Source organism: Fistularia commersonii, chromosome 16 (assembly GCF_037954325.1).
Source record: "Fistularia commersonii isolate RoL2024-O1a breed Wild chromosome 16, RoL_Fcom_v1.0, whole genome shotgun sequence".
Lineage (NCBI taxonomy): Eukaryota > Metazoa > Chordata > Actinopteri > Syngnathiformes > Fistulariidae > Fistularia > Fistularia commersonii.
In genome coordinates this window covers 16,429,436-16,446,913 of record NC_141299.1, presented here as the reverse complement: position 1 = coordinate 16,446,913, position 17,478 = coordinate 16,429,436, and the positions used below count along the sequence as shown (strand labels likewise).

General features: G+C 41.1%; 1 protein-coding gene and 1 long non-coding RNA gene across 3 annotated transcripts in view; both read left to right on the top strand.

Annotated features, from left to right (window-relative positions):
- The window catches only part of kdm4b (lysine (K)-specific demethylase 4B), a 55,284-nt gene extending 53,096 nt beyond the window's left edge, over positions 1-2,188 (top strand). For both annotated transcript variants that reach the window (XM_086162320.1, XM_086162319.1), the window contains one exon: positions 1,257-2,188. The gene's annotated coding sequence lies outside the window, so the exon portion shown is untranslated. The remainder of the gene's footprint in view (positions 1-1,256) is intronic.
- A 2,914-nt stretch (positions 2,189-5,102) lies between these two features.
- On the top strand, positions 5,103-17,027 carry LOC147226076 (uncharacterized). The gene is made up of 4 exons (XR_015107304.1): positions 5,103-5,129; positions 5,533-5,665; positions 10,579-10,740; positions 16,512-17,027. It is a non-coding gene; the product is annotated as an uncharacterized LOC147226076 (long non-coding RNA).
- The last annotated feature ends 451 nt before the right edge of the window (positions 17,028-17,478 follow it).

Below are 17,478 nucleotides of genomic sequence, written 5' to 3'. Positions count from 1 at the left end.
CCGAGACTGGTTTGTGTGTCGCTGTTCTGGCTTCCATCTAATTCGGTGGTTATCCAGGGTTCGATCGAACCCTGGGGGTTTGGCAGAGGTCAAGACAAACACAACGGACTCGTAGAATTCATGACGAAGCCCTGCTTGGCCATCGCTGGCTACAGGCGATCGCGCTACATCGCTCAGCCGATCTGTGCTGCAGGGTTTTTGGCGCGCTCAGTTGTTGATTTCTTAATATTTTAATCCTCCATTCTAATTATGACGAGCAAAAAAGAAAGTGGTGGGACGAATATGTACGTTTACATGTATAACGGAACGTGATGGGAGTCGGCGTTGTTTTGTTTTGCTGGTTTTGTTCTTTGAACACAGTGATGTTGATGCACGGTTCATTCTGTGCACCAGTAAAATATATACCGTAATATCCGGACTATTGAGCGCACCTCAATATAAGCCGCACCTGCTAGCCGATCGCTATCTTTAGCTTCCTGCTGCGCACTAAAACCGTCAAAGTCGTCTTTTTCGGTGTCGGAGTTGAACGGACTCAGAATTTCCCAGTCATTTCATCGGTCCGACGTGACAAAGATAAACGTTTTAGCGGCGTGAAGCTAGTTAGCGTCCCCCACCCAAAGTCCATATATTAGCCGCATTGTTGTTTACATAAAAAAAGTCGCGGCTTATCGTCCGGAAATTACGGTACCTTTGAATTTGAAAAACAATCATTTAATTTTTCCAATAAAAAAGGGTTTGGTGAAGGTGAGGTTCAGTCCCACCAACAAGGTTAAGAACCGCTTTGCGCTAGCTTAGCTTGTTAGCTGAGTTGAATATTTTGCCTACTTGATATCATTGATTTTCGCCTTTCCAGTTCGTCATTTAGCACGATTTTTCTCTCTCGTCTCATTTTTCTCTTTCAATCTGAGTAGTTGCGACTCTTTGCTGTTGTTTTTAACTCAAAATTGTTTACACTTTCCGTGATGGACGGTGAGCCTATTGTTTAAAAACTTCTGACCAGGTGCAAAACAAGCATCTGAAACGCAGTTACATTTTGACAGCTGCTTTCCATTTAATCAAGCGAGCGTCCCTGCTGCCCTGCTGGGAAATATCCTCACTCAGATAATCTAACAACACAACACATTGTGTTCACACTGTTTTGATGCACCTACATTGTGCTCCCTTCACCTCCTATGGAATAATTATCTTGACAGAGATTTGTCAGTCACGCTCTAATTTGTTGTGACACGCCGTGTCTGTTTTCTATTTCCCAACAGAACGCTGCCGATACTGACCTCTGCGAAGATGCAGTCTGTTGATCAAACGTCGCCCGAAATGACGCCCGCGCTGATTTACCCTGACACCAAAATCAGCCTTTTACTTTGACCAGAATCCATTGCAGCCTCTGAAAAGGAAATGGAAATGACACAAATATCAATGCTTTCCAAAAAAAAAAAAAAAAAAAAAAGATGCTGCATGACCACCATGGCTTGTTTCTCTCCCTCCCTCTCTTCCCGGCATCCCGATTCACTGTGACTCCTCGCTGTCGAGAAAGAAATGACGGAAAAGGAGAATGTCACACACACGTGCTTTGCCGGCGTCGTAAATGCCGAGGCTGCAATGCCGTCAGCGGATGATGGCGGCCATTAACATTCTGAAGAGCCGCAGAGGACGAGGGGACGACTTTGGCTGATTTCCCCGTTCGCTCGAGTCCAGCCGGAGTCGGAACTAATACGCGGCGTAGACGACTCCGAAGGATGGAAATGTACTTCTGATATGGCGGTAAGAGAAACAAGCGCTGTGGTTCTGAGTCTCTCAGTGGTACCTTGGTGGCCTTTCGGATACTTAATCAAGGGAGGGGTGGATCGCGCTAACCCGCGGCGTGCGACACCCCGAGGAGGACGGTAACCGTAGTAACAGTATTTTCACGACTATAAGGTGCACATAAAAGTCTTGGATTTTCTTCAAAATGTGCGGCGCGCCCTATAGTGCAGTGTGTTGTTGTTGTCAGGCAGACGTAGTAGAGAACGCTATGCAGAACATCGATGTTCACCTGCAGTTGCAAATTCGATCAGTACCTTTTCCCCCCTTCTGGTCGAAAGAGAAAAACGGGTAAAAGTAATGAGAGAGCAAGCGATGGACTTGAGTGAATAAGAAAACATTTATTTCATAATGAAAACTATTCCAAATAAATTGCCTTGAAAACAAATTGTGAGCACGTTCGACAACTTTTTTTGTTTTTAGCATTTTTTAGCAATTTTTACACACAAATGGAAATCCTTTTCTACATTTCCTACAGCTGTACTTGTGGCAAATGGCGCATTTCTCCGTACTACGATTTCTGTTGCAACTCCGACGCACTTGGCATGTTGTCGTTCAGAAACCCTTTTCGTTTCACGTAGCGACTTGAGGATGAGCCTGTTTTTAAAATGGGGACTGCATGCAGAATTAACATATGTTTGGGAGGTGTAGGTTAGTGGCTCATTAAGGATCCCCCGCCAACTCCAAACCTCCAAAAAAGCGCAGTCCCAGGACTTCGAGTGTTTTAACAACCCTGAAAATGGCAATGAAGCACAGTTTAAACTGAAGGCCATCAGCTACGCGGTACAACATGGCAATGGAGCAGCCGCAAGAGAATTTTAAGATTAATGGATCGACGGTTTGCAAGTGGATGAAGCTGGAAAACGAGCTCCGACAGGTCAAGAGGACGCAGCTGAGTTTCCGCGGACGTAAGGCGAGGTGGCCCGAGTTGGAGGACAGACTCGAGCGGCGGACCATCGAGCAAAGAACGAGTGGGAGAAACGCTTCGACGGTCAGCATTCGACTAAAAGGGGTAAGGCTAGCAGAAGATTTGAAAATTGAACATTTCCAAGGAGGTCCGTCTTGGTGCTTTCGTTTCATGAAATGGTGCCATTTTTCCATCCGGATCAGGACTACGGTACCCCAGCAACTTCCAGCGGATTATAATGAAAAGCTGGCCTTCTTCCACTCCTACTGCAGCAAACACATCCAGCCACATCACTAACATGGACGACTACCATGAGAACGTTAAAGGGGAAAGTGTGGGCGTGGATTGAAAATAAAACCCGCGCCTTATAATCAGGTGCGCCTTATAATCAGGTGCGCCTTATGTGTGAGTTAAATACAGTAATGGCACACATAACTGATACTGCACCTTTTAGTACGGTGCGCCTTATGGTCGTGAAAATGTGGTATAAAAGACTGACAAGTCGGCGCAGAGGGACGACGCGCCGACGATGTCCGCAATCATCGTCGGGCAAAGAATGGAGGTGTGCCGTGACGGGCGGAGAGATCCGAGAGGGTGATACCGATCGGCTGATTTCAAAATGATCCACGACTCGCAATAACTGGTTTCGACGGATTCTTACTTGACGTGAGATGAGGAGCCGCATTTTAATTGGGAATGAAAACGAAGCAGCCGGTGAAAGCCGCAAAAAGATAATCCGACGGCATTAAAATTTCAATTTGTGTTGAGTCGGAAGACTTTAGATTTTGCTTAGATAACAACCGCCCTTTGAAAAGCACAATAACTGTCATCGGTGTTCTGTATCAAATGGTTAAAACGGGACATCACGACTAGCCTAGCGATGTTGGTGTTTGTGCCGGAAGCACAACTAAACCGCTGTTCTGCGTAGAAGAAACTCATAAGACGGAAGAAGATTCGTTATCACGCGACAAATGTGTCCAAACAATCCATCTGCTGGGCTTCCTAGCAGGGTTGACGTGCCTTCAACCTCGCTAGATGGTTGTAATCAAAGCACGAGCTCACCGAAGCTGTCGCGGACGGCATGTCGGTTTAAATGCCGGTGTCCGTGGTGAGTTTGTCCCATCGAATGTCCTTGAGGACAAGGCCGACCCCTCCACGACCCCTCCACGACCCCTCCTCGACCCCTCCTCGACCCCTCCACGACCCCTCCCGATCCGACCCGCCCCCTCGCGATGCCTATCGGCTGAATTGTTCCCGCAGAAACGGAAATCGGCGAATGCTGTGGGATCTAATTACCACTGGGAGTGGCAATTATGTTGACAAGCTGGTTGATATGACAGCCTCCATTATAGCCTTAAGCTTTTATTACATTTCTGCCAAGTAAATCACATAGCTGAGACGGTATTACCATAATGACTTAGTCATCACTGTATCTCAATAAAGAGGCCTGGGCTGAGTAGTTGAGGCGGGGGGGAGCTGCTCTTTATGAACTCCTCTAGACTTGACCCTGACGTAACCGTCGGCTGCTTCGTGTCGAGAGCGAGTTGTGCGTTTTTTTTTTTTCCCGACCGTTTCAGCGACGGCGACTTTGAAAAGCAAAAGGGAAGAATCGATAATAGATTCAAACGGCGAATACGGCAGATGGTTCTAGTTTGCATTTCTGATGGCGTCGCAGCCGAGCGGAGAAGAGGTGTTTCGCCGCCTACTGGCCGGTGCTATAAATACGAATCCTTAAATAACCCTTTTACTGATGCTACATTGACAAAGTCAAAACGTCTCGAAAGACAACATAAAATGTAACTTTAAAGCTCAGCTGAGATACATTGACTTGATACAAAGTCGGATTTTATCCGCCCAATCGCAGCTCGGTTGTCTGATGGCACTTTCCATCCAGAGCAGGTCCGGACTCTTTGAAATGATCAAAACAAACCCAACCTTACGGCCTTGTCTGGGTCAATATTAGGAAAAGCACTAAACATCCGTCTAGGTTCAAAAGGCTTCGCAAAGCGAGGAGAGGTTGAACAAATAGCCAGTTTATTACTCTACAATTGGTCATATAACAGTGGAAATAGAAGAGGAAAAAAAGAAAACAAAAGATAAACTGCTGGAAATTGCAAAGTTTAAAGGAAAACAACTCGGTCCTCTGCCAATGTGTATGTCTACAAGTTTCAGTCGGTACTTCTGATGTGACTTCTTATGCGATCTGGTGGTTAAAATTCATGTTTTTCACGCAAAAATCCAGGGGGAACTTCGAAGGGAACATTCCTGGTTGGATTCCCGGCTCCTCCTGGTGTGTCCGAGTGTTGTTGACAAGACACAGAAGCTCCCCTGGCGCTGGCGGACGGCAGCCTGCCGCTCGTGGTTCATCCGTGATGGGTTCATCGCAGAAAACCGATTTCTCTGCATGAGGTAGACTCACAAGGTTCGGGTTCTTGTTTGGTCAAACGACAAAAACAATCCGGGTTTCCGATAGACGCTCGAGTTGGATGCCTGACTGGAAAATCATCTAATTATATGTAAACTATCCCGAGATTTTAGGAGCTTATGTTGCTTCCTTTCTCTAGGTGAGAGTACTGGAAGGGTAAAAACAAAAGGTGTTTCGTTGCCCTAAATTCACGAGAGTTACACGACATTCCTCCGTGAGCGAGCGGTGAGGAAACGCTGCGGAAACCTCGGACAGATCGAGGTTTCTGCAGCGCTGGCGACCTTCTGCGCCAGCAGGGTAGGACCGGGAAAGGGGAAGCAGGAGTGGGAGAGTTGGGGTTTGAGGGTCGGGAGCGACAGGCACAAATAATCGATAGTCATGATTTTCATTTTCATGACAGAAATAACAACAGTGGACACCTGGTGAGACGGTAGATCAAGCCACGCCTTTTGGGAGCCTGACCAATCACAGAGAGAGAACAGGGACTCGGGAGAAGCTATGAGGTCACTATCATGCATGGACGAAGGGACAGGGTAGGTAGATTTGGAGGAAAGATAGAAGTGTATCGCGGGATATCCCTCAGAAGAGTTAGCCTATGGCCTCGTGGCTAGGAGGTAGCCTAGCGCTAACAATACGCTTTCTCAAAAAGGAGGATTTCAAGCCTCTTCTGAAAGAAAGAGAAGGTGAGTCGGACGACTTCCGGCTTCTCGGGAGCGCAGAAACCCGCCCGGGTGAAACCGACCGCTCCAGGTCGAGAGTAAAATGGCGCCAGTAGCTTCAACCCGACGACGTATCAAGAGGAGCCCAGAAAAACGTCCCTTGAAGTCACCGCAAAAACCAGCGGCGTTTGTCTTTCCACCCGCTCCCTCTTCGTCTCTCTGCAGTTTCCTAGGGTCGTTTTCTTGCCGGAGACACAGTTAAGTGACGGGAGGAGAGGCTCGCCGGGGAACAAGAGGGGAAAACTCTGTTGTTAAGTGCCCGTTCTTATTAATGAAGTGAATCTCCATTCAGTCACACATGACAAATAAACGTCCGCCCCCTCAAAGCTCTTAATCGGCCCATTAGTCCTTGAGCGACAACAGCCTTTTTTTTTTTTTTTTTTTCATCTCTGCCATGTTCCCTTCGGACCAGACCAGATAATCCATCACCTTGTATTTGCATGCCGACCACACACACACACTTACACACACACACGCGCTCTGACGGAGCTAAGTGCACAGCTGGAGATGCTACATCATATTTACCCCTTTTACTCGGGCGACACACAATGTTCCTGACATCTCAAGCTGATCTCTTTCCCTCTGTCTCCTTCATTTAATTATTAACATAACTCCCTCCCTCCTCCAGGAAACACAAAAACTCATCTGTTAGCGGCGGCGTCGGGGCTCCGTCGCCTCACCTCTCGCGCCGAAACACTCTCATCATCGTTTGCGATTTTCCCCGACGACGGGCACATCATTTCTCGGGGATATTTTTCTGCCCGCCGCTATTGTCGGGCTGCGAGTCGTCCGCCGATCCATGAATTCAATCTTCTCCCGACCGGCTGTAGAGGAGCGCCTAAATGACTGAAATGAAAGATGAATCCGCTAATGACGGGCTCTGCTCCTCTAAGTCGGCCTAATTAATCACCAGAAGGCGTCCCGTTCGCGGCGCAAACAGTCAGACTCCGCGAGGGCCGACTTCCTTATCTGCATCTGGGCTTATTTTCCTTTCTCAGCTGCACCCTCTGCTAATTCAGCCACTTAAAATCTCATTTCAGACACAATTAGCCTTTAGCCCATCCAAGTGCCGTAGCCTGTGGTGTGTCGTCGTCCCCCCTCCCCCCCCCCTCCCTCCGCATCCTTTTGTGGACATTTTCTCTTTCGCCGTCTGATAAAGATCATCTCACCGTAAATAGTTTTGATCGTTTACAGGAGGAAACATTTTAAAGGGTCTTTTAGCCCATTAGGAGACCGGAACCTTCACTTGATGCTACGCTAAGGTTATCGCTGCTACCGGGAGCTTTAAATTCACTCCTTTACCAGGTGTTTCTTTTTCTTTTTAATTACGTTTGAAGGGAGTCGGGCAGGTTCACGACGGAGCGGCACGGCGAAAGTCTGCAGAGCTTGTAAAAAATATTTGTTCGGTTGCAGCGAATGGGAGGACGGTTATTTTCACAAAAAGCACATCGATGGCTGGATTGCAAAAACTCCTATCTGAAAAAAAAAAAACACTTTTTCCCGGAAATGAAAAAAAACGTTTCATTTGATTATAGTATGGCCTTTGTTGAAGATACTCAAGAATATTCTAGTGTTCACAGACTATATTTCTATGTTATCATTTGAAAATACATAGCATGTATTTTTACCACTGACAATGCAGATAAGTGTTTTTTCCTAATTTTTTCTGCTTCATTGTGCACATAGGTGTTTTGTCATGTGACATTTATGTCAAAAAAAAAAAAAAAAGGCGTGATTATCTTGCAGATTGACTGGAAATGTGGAGCCGTCCCATTTCTCACCATTCAATGCAAAAACCCAAAATCGAAAAAATTTGCAGATAGGAGGTTTTGCATTCCAGCCATCGATATGGATTTTGATTTTTTTTTTTTTTTCCAATAGAAGATCAACAAATAAGTTAGGCGTGAACAAATAAAGCTAATCTTAGCAACTTTTATTTATTTATTTAATACACAAATTAAGAGAAAGACACATAAACATGTATATATACAAAATAAATTGTGTATATGTATTTAGATATTTTTTCTAATAGAACATCAACAAATAAGTTATTGTAAAATGTAAACAGTTAAAGCTAATCTGACCAGCTTTTTTTTGACACAAATTATTTGAATTAAAAGACACACAAACTCGAAAATTTATTTATTCCAAATAAATTGGATAGATGTATTTATCAAAGCTAATCCGAGCAGCTGTTTTTTTTACCACAAATCATTTGAATTTTCACACACACACACAAATGATGAGGAAAATAACCTATGTATGCAAAATAAAATTCACAATTATTTCTTCGCGTGCATTTTTCAGACCAGGTTATTCGGAACGTCGTGTGTAAAAGAAAAACAAAACCTCCCAATCTGAATTTGTACGACTCCCGGTGAGTAATTGTTTTCCTAATTTTTTTCTGCCTCATTGTGCACATAGGAGTTTTGTCATGTGACATTTATGTCAAAAGAAAAGGACGGGATTATCTTGCAGAGAGACTGGAAATGTGGAGCCGTCACATTTCTCACCATTCAATACAAAAACCCAAAATTGAAAAATTTGCAGATAGGGGGTTTTGCATTCCAGCCGTTGACGTGAGGGTGACAGAAATTGTGTGTTTTCACTTTTTTTGTGCTCAGGGAGGAGAGTGACTTAGCCACTTGATTATGTTTGTTATCCTCGCTTCTAGAGGAATAGAATTGAATATACATTTTATTCAGTTTTCAGCTCATTATTTTCTCGGCGCTCAGGAGCTGGTAATTGATGTTCATGCATAACGGTTTTGTTTTGGACGCTTGGATGCCGCCTTGTTTTCCCTGATTGTGCCGGTGGAGAGAAAAAAGGAAAACAGTATCTTCAAATTCAATATTTCAAGATAAGATAAACTTTATTGATCCCCACAGGGGAAATTCCTTTGTCACACCAGTGTAACAGTTATCAAAAAAAAAAAAAAGGAAATAAATTTGAATATACATTTAACTAGAAAGGCAAAAGATAGCAAGGGAAAAAAAAATCCACAAATAAATAGATAGCAGACAACAAAAACATCAGGGATGACAATGGGCAACATCAAGGAACAGTGAGGGTGAAAAATAGAAAAATACACCGCTAGAAGTAAACAACAATATAAATAGAGTGACAAAAACATAGCAATGAATAAAATAAATAAACAATAACAGGCAGGATGCGTGACATACAAGGATAAGACGGACACGACGTGAATGGATGAGGTCATGAATGGGGTTTCGGGCAGTGAGATTTCAGGCGTCTCTTATTCTTTCAGCAGCTGTTGATGAGTTTTCCTGCTTTTAGGAAACCGGTGTTTGGTTTCGGTGCCAGAATTAAACCACGTCAACATCCGTGTGCGAGAAAACACCTTCAGAACACCAAGTCCTGTTACTCGCGAGCGGCTGCGTGAGACTCTAATGCGTATCAACCTGCAAGACACGGTTACTGTTTTATTTATAGAGGACGGACGTGACCTGGAGTATTCTTGATGCGTCTTTAAAATAAATTCGTAAAAATCCTCACATCTCGTGATCAGAGTTGCCATTATTCGTCTTCCTCCGGGTCCTCGACTTCGAAGGAATGAAGGAACATTTGGGCATTTTCTCTTATTTTACTCCCACAAAACTAAAGCCTGTGGCTGTAAAATACAGTTTTCAGAAGTTAAACATCACCTGGATCATCACCCAGTTCTCTCCAGTGTCTGGGTGGGTTTTTTCTTCCCACAGTCTAAAAACATGCAGGAATAAGAATCAGAAAAACTTTATTTGAACATGCAGTAGCAGCATCCAATTTGTGGACATCAAGAATGAAAATTTCAAAGAAAAAAAAAAAAAAAAATTAAAAAAAGGAGATAATATATACTTATATAAAAAAAATCCAAACTCTCTCTATATATATATATGCATTACTATGCAAAGTAGTGCAAATTGTAGGTTTGCTCGCTCTGCATTTATTGTATGGCAAAAAAGTATGCAAGTTCTCACACTTGAAAGGATAAGAAAGGCCTGTAATTTTTGTACACTTCAACTATGAGACAGAATGCAAAAAAAAAAAAAAAAAAAATCCAGAAAATCACATCATCTGATTTTTAAAACTCCTGAAAAAGGTCAGAACAGCGGGGGTCGCTGCCCATCTTTCTCCGTGAGCAGAAAACATACCTCTTCACCAAGCACTACCCTACTAATCGCACTTAGCTACCAACCCCCTCGCAGAAAAACAACAAAAAAACAGATGAACTAATTGTATGAATGTATACGGTTGTGAGATGGCTATTTGGTTGAGTGGTCACTTCTGACTTCCGACAACTGGTACTTCGGATCTTCGCCGACTGAATTGCACTTCTTGCAAGTCTCTTTGGAAAAAGGTGTCTGGCAAATGACTGGAATGTAATGTGATGTAATGTAATGTGATGTGATGTGATGTGATGTAATGTAATGTGATGTGATGTGATGTAATGTAATGTAATGTGATGTGATGTAATGTAATGTGATGTGATGTAATGTGATGTAATGTGATGTGATGTAATGTAATGTGATGTAATGTGATGTGATGTGATGTGATGTCTGCATGAGTGAATGGTTGTATGTCTCTAAATGTGATGCCTCTTGTTCAGTGACTGCTGGTTTAGACTTCCTGCACCTTTGCACCCGTGGGTGGACTAGCTAATGAAGCTAATGAGTGAATCTGCAGCAAATGGTTCACTTATCTTACTTATCTTATCTTATCTTACTCAGGGGTTGTCGGGGAAACTGGAGCCCGGCTGCCATCGGGAAAGAGGAGAACTTCACACTCCTCAAATTCCTTTGTTTGGGGCAACCTGGAAGCGTTTGGAAGCAAAGGAAGTTGCAGCCATGGATGGCGGCCATCAGTAAATTCAGCGATATGACCGTCATGAGGTTGGTGCTGTTCTCAAGTCTGCATTTGGAAGATTCACGACAAGTTTCGCTTCTAGACTCAAAATTTCCTTCTTCAGCATATTAGATGTTAGGGTGCACAGTAGAAAGTCGGGAGCTTATTTTTCTTCGTCGGAGAAGGGAATCTGTGCAAGCATCAGTATCTCAATGTAGGCAACCGGTTTGGATGGAAAGCAATGCAGAACCAAAACAAATAACTTGGAAACCTTTCTTTACAAATCAAAGCGAATCCTTGGGAATAAAAAAAATGGTAAAACCCCAATGGTATCCATTCGGGTGTCAACACAAATTGCTTTTTTTTTTTTTAAATATCTTTGCAAGTGTGCATGTTTGTGTCATGACGGGGATTTGAAAAGAAGAAGAGGAAGAAAGGTTGTTCTATAATTAAAGCGGTTGCCATGGTAACGGACGTTCGCGCTGTCAATTAGCTGTGTTCGCCGCACCTGCACCGCTACCGCGTAGATGTCATCCGAATGAAATTAGATAGGAATTAAATTCGCGTGTCGTGTCGGTGTCGCGTGAGCGGAAATTACCAGGGCAAGAAAGATGCTGTTTCTTTCCTATTTAGGAGAATTCTGTAATTAATTGTAAACTTTGTTAGCACGACTCTCCCGGCTGGGTCGGATGACCAACTCGCATCCTGGAATTAGTTCTGTTTGACGGTTTTACCTCGACATGTGAAGGGAGTTGGACGGTTTATGAAATACGTTTTTTCTTGAAATTATTGTTTTTCCGTGGCCTCCGAACATCTTCATACAAATCCGTTTTGGAACTGGAACCCGTCAGGGAACTTCTATTTCGGGGTGCTAAACGGGGTGTTACCAGTCAACTGGGTTGTGATTTTGGCGCCGTATAACCAAAATCTGACTTGACAACCTTTTTTTAACCTTCCTCCTGTGTTAGTTTTCTGGTAGCATCCCCGGTGTTAACGGGTCGGTTTCGACCCGTGTCTTAAAACAGCTTTAAAATACTCTAAAAATAAAAACTTAAATTCCAATTCTTTTTCTCATCTCTTGGTTACCTTGTTAGGCTTCCTTATCCATGAAAATGTTGGGTTTAAAAATTTTTGTTTTGGTTCTCTGGGCCTTTTTATTGTTATTGTATACCTCTCGATTTCAATAAAAAACAGAAAAATTAACCTCAAGAGATTAATCTAAATAAATTAAAGGATGTTGTGTTACCAGAATATTGGTAAGGGGTATAGAACACATCTCTGAAATCAATTTGTTGATTTATTTTTTTCATTTTAAAATTAATAACTATAGTAACATCTATGGTGTTATGGGTCATTTTCGACCCATATATATTTTCTTCAAGAAAATGCAAAGAAACAAAAAAATGTCAGCAATAGAACTTTAAGTCTGTAAAATGACAGTTGTTTCTATGAGGGCTGCAAACAGGCTATTTTGCATTACCCGTAACCTTTTTTTCCCCTTCGCTTTTTATTTTTTCAAATTCAATTTTTTAAATGAAGCTGAGCGTTACTGAATAAATCATTTTCCAGTTTACGGTCACGGGTTATAAAAAGCTCCGTACGCCAATCAATAAATTAAATCTTGCACCGGTTACATTGCGATCTTTTTGACTCCTTTTAATTCATCCAAACAAAAACAAAAATTGAATTATGGAAGTAAAAGCTGATTAACGTGTGAAAATATCACGACCCTACTTTCTATTATATTAGGGAAAAACAGTTAAGGCCAAACTACATTTTTCTAAAAAGTCCTGCAGCGCTATCAGTCAAAATTTAAATCATTGTAAAAACAAAATCTCAAAAAAAAAAAAAAAACAACAACTTTGTTTAAAAAGTTTAAACCCACAAATTATATAATCCGAATTTACCGCTCGACCGATTATTTCTCGTAGCTCGGCTGCGCTCTGTTCATCATCTCATTCCAGCAGGTGTTAAAATCTCATTTTCAGAAAAAGAAATTACTTTTCACCTACAATTTGTGCGTGTCTGGACACACACACACCCACACACACACACACCAGCCTTGAACAATGTTTGATGTATTAGCAGCTTAAAATAGGACCGAATATATCGTTTCAAAAGATTAGTTCACATCTCATTCAAATGACAGATCTCACTTTGCACAATGAAACATTCGATCCGTACGCCAATCGATTTACAATTTGACTCCAGCTGCTATCGAGCCGGGCGTGAACATCAATCTGCACAAGAGAGTTACAACAGAACAGATGATGAGCCTGTGGCTAAAGGAGTCTGAAAATGGAGACATCAACCTTCACCGTATCAGATCGACTGTTCCTACACGGCGTACTCGGAGAAAAACCCCTCCATCCCCCTCCGACGCCGCCCTCGCTGACATTTTCCCATCAGACCGTCCCTCCCCCTTCCCTCCCGCATCAACCTCTGATCCGTATCGCATCTCAACACATCTTTGATGAGGAGTCTTTTGTTTCTCTTGCTAATTGAAAGTCAAAAAAGGCGAAAAAAAAGGTTCTTCTTCTGCGCTTGCAAATTGATTATGAAGGCTTTCGGTGCACAAACGTCTTGTCGGGTGAGAGTCAACTTCGAAAGATCTGAGGTATTTCTTGGAGGGGCTTCCGTGTTATTAGCGTCATCCGACTTGAGCTCTTGTTGTTTTCAGACGCCTCGTCGGATTATTCAGTCGTCGGCCGTTGGTTTCTCGTTTGAGAAAACAAGCGGGGGGGAAAAACCTGGAGGTTAAAACTGGAAATGTTGGCCTGAGAAACCCCGAACTTCACGACGTCATCAGACGCTCCGTCGCCTGACCTCAACTCAACTTAGCGACTCAACTCAATTTATCTTATCTTATCTTATCTTATCTTATCTTATCTTATCTTATCGTAGCTCATCTTATCGTAGCTCATCTTATTGTATCGTATTGTACCGTATCTTATCTTAAATTTCACGTACCTTATCTTATTGTATTATATTGTGTCTTGTCTTACCTTATCTTACCTTTCTTATCTTATCTTATCTTATCTTATCTTATCTTATCTTATCTTATCTTATCTGTACATAGCTGAAAATGCTGACAACAAAATCACACATATTTCATATTTAAATTCACATTTTTTTAATTTTTTAATTTTTTTGAAATCATAACTGCTGTGATAATGGAATTTCTCCGATGACGATCAATAAAGTTTCTTTATCTCATCTTATCTTATCTTATCTTATCTTATCTTATCTTATCGTAGCTCATCGTATCATCTTATCGTATTGTACCATACCGTATCTTATCTTATCATATTGTATCTTATCATATTGAATTGTATCTTATCTTATCTTATCTTATCTTATCGTACTGACGTCGGTCTCAAAAGCCGCCGCTAATTCTTCTCCCCTTTCAATTCTGCAATTTTCTGCATGACTCAGTCGATCTTTAAACCGATCCTTGGTAGAACGTGTCGGTTCATCTAAATACAGTTTATCCACCACGGAGTACCGGAGTTAGCTTATAGCGAGTTAAAGTCACCAGCTAGATTCCCTGAGGCAACACAAACATCTAAAGTGTTGCTCTTTCAAGACAAACGTCGCCGTACATTTGTAAATCTCGCCGGGTGTCATCACAAAAACTTGTTGCGGAGTGTGAAAGGAGCGGGTCGGGTCAACCCTCTGCTCCATCTCCACTCCATTTGTATAAATTACAGCCGGCTAAAAGTAATGAACACCTCTCAGTAAAAGCTTGTGCAGGTTAATGGCACCAGGAATTACAGCCTTCAAGACGGCAAGTCGGAAAATTCACTCCACTTTCAAACCCATTCAATAAAACTCAAGATTCTAATATCCATAAAGGGAGGATTTATTGTCGCGCCGTTGTATTAAACTGGATGAGGATCACGGAGGAGCCTCCGCGTGCTACATATTTCAAATCTTTTTACTTTTTTTTAAAAGCGTTTCGATGTTCAAATCTTCCAAATAAGCCCGTTGCCTCAAAACTCCCTTTTTTTCATTCCTCCATTAACGCTAAATTCATTCTTTCCAAAAAAAAAAAAAAGCCTGTTTTCACAGCTCCCTATACAAATGGAGCCATGATTAAAACACAAATGCTAGGACATATTTCTTAATTAAAGGCTAATGTGATAAAGTGTGATTGCGAGACAGAACTCTCCTTAAAGGGAAGGGAGGCCTTTGTAATGAGGCGATTAATGGACTTAAGAGGGGAAGAAGATGTAATTGGCTGGTCGTCCCTCCGAGCTGTAGGAAAGGACACTGCCGGTCATCTGCTTCTGCTGCTAGAAACAAAAGAAATAATACCTCAATGTGAGAGCGGGATGTTTCTATCATGTCCCTCCTGCCATTGCTTTTGTCACTCTGCTTATGTTGTCCTTTAGTTTTGGTTGTTTACTTTCACCCTTCTTTAACTGTTATAAGTATATACCTAAATTTACTACCCCTATGGGGATCTATAAATTTGAGCTTATTTTCCAACTAACTGCAAGGTAGCTTTAGAAGTACACAAAATATTCTTTGTTCAGCCATACTCACCCAATTTTTATTTATTAACTTATTTTTACTTTGGAAAGTTCATTAAATGTTTCACACTCTGAAATGTCCAGAGAAAAACATGGAATCGTTTTAAAGACTTCACTCACGTTATTGTCTTGTAAAAAGCTACTTCGCTTCATGATGGATTTGGGATTATTTCAGCAGAATTTAGAATAAGAACCTTTTGCTTTAAGATTTTGTTAAACTCATTTTCAGCAAATCAGCATAACATTTGCCCTCAAAGAGCCACATGTATAATAACATGTAATGTCAAATACTGTAAATATAACATCCCCTTAATGTTAAATAACTCTGACTTTATGAATCCATCCAAAATGTTACATTTACATTCCCATCTTTCTTCCATTTGCAACAACTTTTGTCTTCCTGGATATTTAGGGATCATCAATTACTCAATTTATCAAATGTTGAAAATGGCATTTTGGCACATGACACATAAATCCTATCTTATCGTATTCTATCTTGTCTTATCTTATCTTATCTTATCTTATCTTATCTTATCTCACCATATCTTACCTTATCTTTTCGTATTGTATCGTATCTAATCGTGTCTTATTTTATCGTGTCTTATCTTATCTTACCTTATCTTGTTTTATAGTATTATTTCTTATCTTATCTTATCTTGTCTTGTCTTGTCTTGTCTTATCTTATCTTATCTTATCTTATCTTACCTTGTCTTATCGTATCGTATCGTTTTGTATCGTATTTTATCGTATCGTATTGTATCGTATCTAATCGTGTCTCATCTTATTGTATCTTATCTTGTTTCATAGTATAATTTCTTATTTTATAGTATCATTTCTTATTTTATAGTATCTTATCTTATCTTAAATTTCTTGTACCTTATCTTATTGTATCTTATCTTATCTTATCTTATCTTATTCTATCTTTTCGTATTCTATCTTATCTTATCTTATCTTATCTCACCATATCTTATCTTATCGTATCGTTTTGTATCGTATTGTATCGTATCTAATCATGTCTTATTTTATCGTGTCTTATCTTATCGTACCTTATCTTGTTTTATAATATCATTTCTCATCTTATCTTATCTTATCTTATCTTATCTTATCTCACCATATCTTACCTTATCGTATCGTATCGTTTTGTATCATATTTTATCGTGTCGTTTTGTATCCTATTTTATCGTATTGTATCGCATCATATCTAATCGTGTCTTATCTTATCGTACCTTATCTTGTTCCATAGTGTAATTTCTTACTTTATTGTATCATTTCTTATTTCATAGTATCTTATCTTATCTTGTGATGCCGTGTGATGAACTTGCACCCCCCCCGGTCGACCCCCGGCCCGCCGCCCTCTGACAGCTGCAACCCTGAGTGCAGGAAAGTGGAGTCCTCGTTCGTTCAGTGGGATAAAGTGAGATGTCAGCGATGAGAGCGTTGGACGTATTTCCTCCTGTCGGCCCGTCGGCGAGCCCGAAGCTGTCAGAGATCTCGGCACCTGCCCTGTCACGCCGCCGCCGAACCTCTCAGACGGGCGACGTCGGTGAGTCACGCTCGATTTTGAGTTTTAAACATGAAAAGCGTCGAATTTTTGTCTGAAGCGAGAACGGAAAAACACATCGGCCCGTTAATACATCCAGTCAATTTTCAATCTGCCAGCCAGCAAGCATATCCAAAAGTTGTTATATTCACTTCTACTCTGCTGTATCTTATTTTAAGAAAAAGGTCTATCAGTCTGAAGTGTCTTTGTTTTGTCTGAAATAATCAACGAGTATTTCATTAAAATGTATCTTATTTGAGTTGGTTCATTTTTAAAATGTCATTTTAAATTTGAAGATGATGGCAGTCTTGTAACATCTTAAAAAATACACCGCTCAAAAGTGAGTGAAATATTCTTGTTATATTCTTTGTTCTTTTCATTTCTTGTCATCGTGTATTTTTCACCCTTACTGTTCCTTTATGTTGTCCATTATCATCCCTGATAATGTCTTGCTATATTCTTTCTCTCTATTTATATTCACATTTATTTTACTTTTTTAATTTTTTTTATGACATTATAACTGTTACACTGCTGTGACAAAAGGAATTTCCCTGATGAGGATCAATAAAGTTTATCTTATCTTATCTTATCTTATCTTATCTTATCTTATCTTATCCGAACAAAGCTTAAAATGCTTACAACAAAATCACACATATTTAATATTTAAGTTCACATTTATTTTACTTTTTCATTTTTTTGACATTATGACT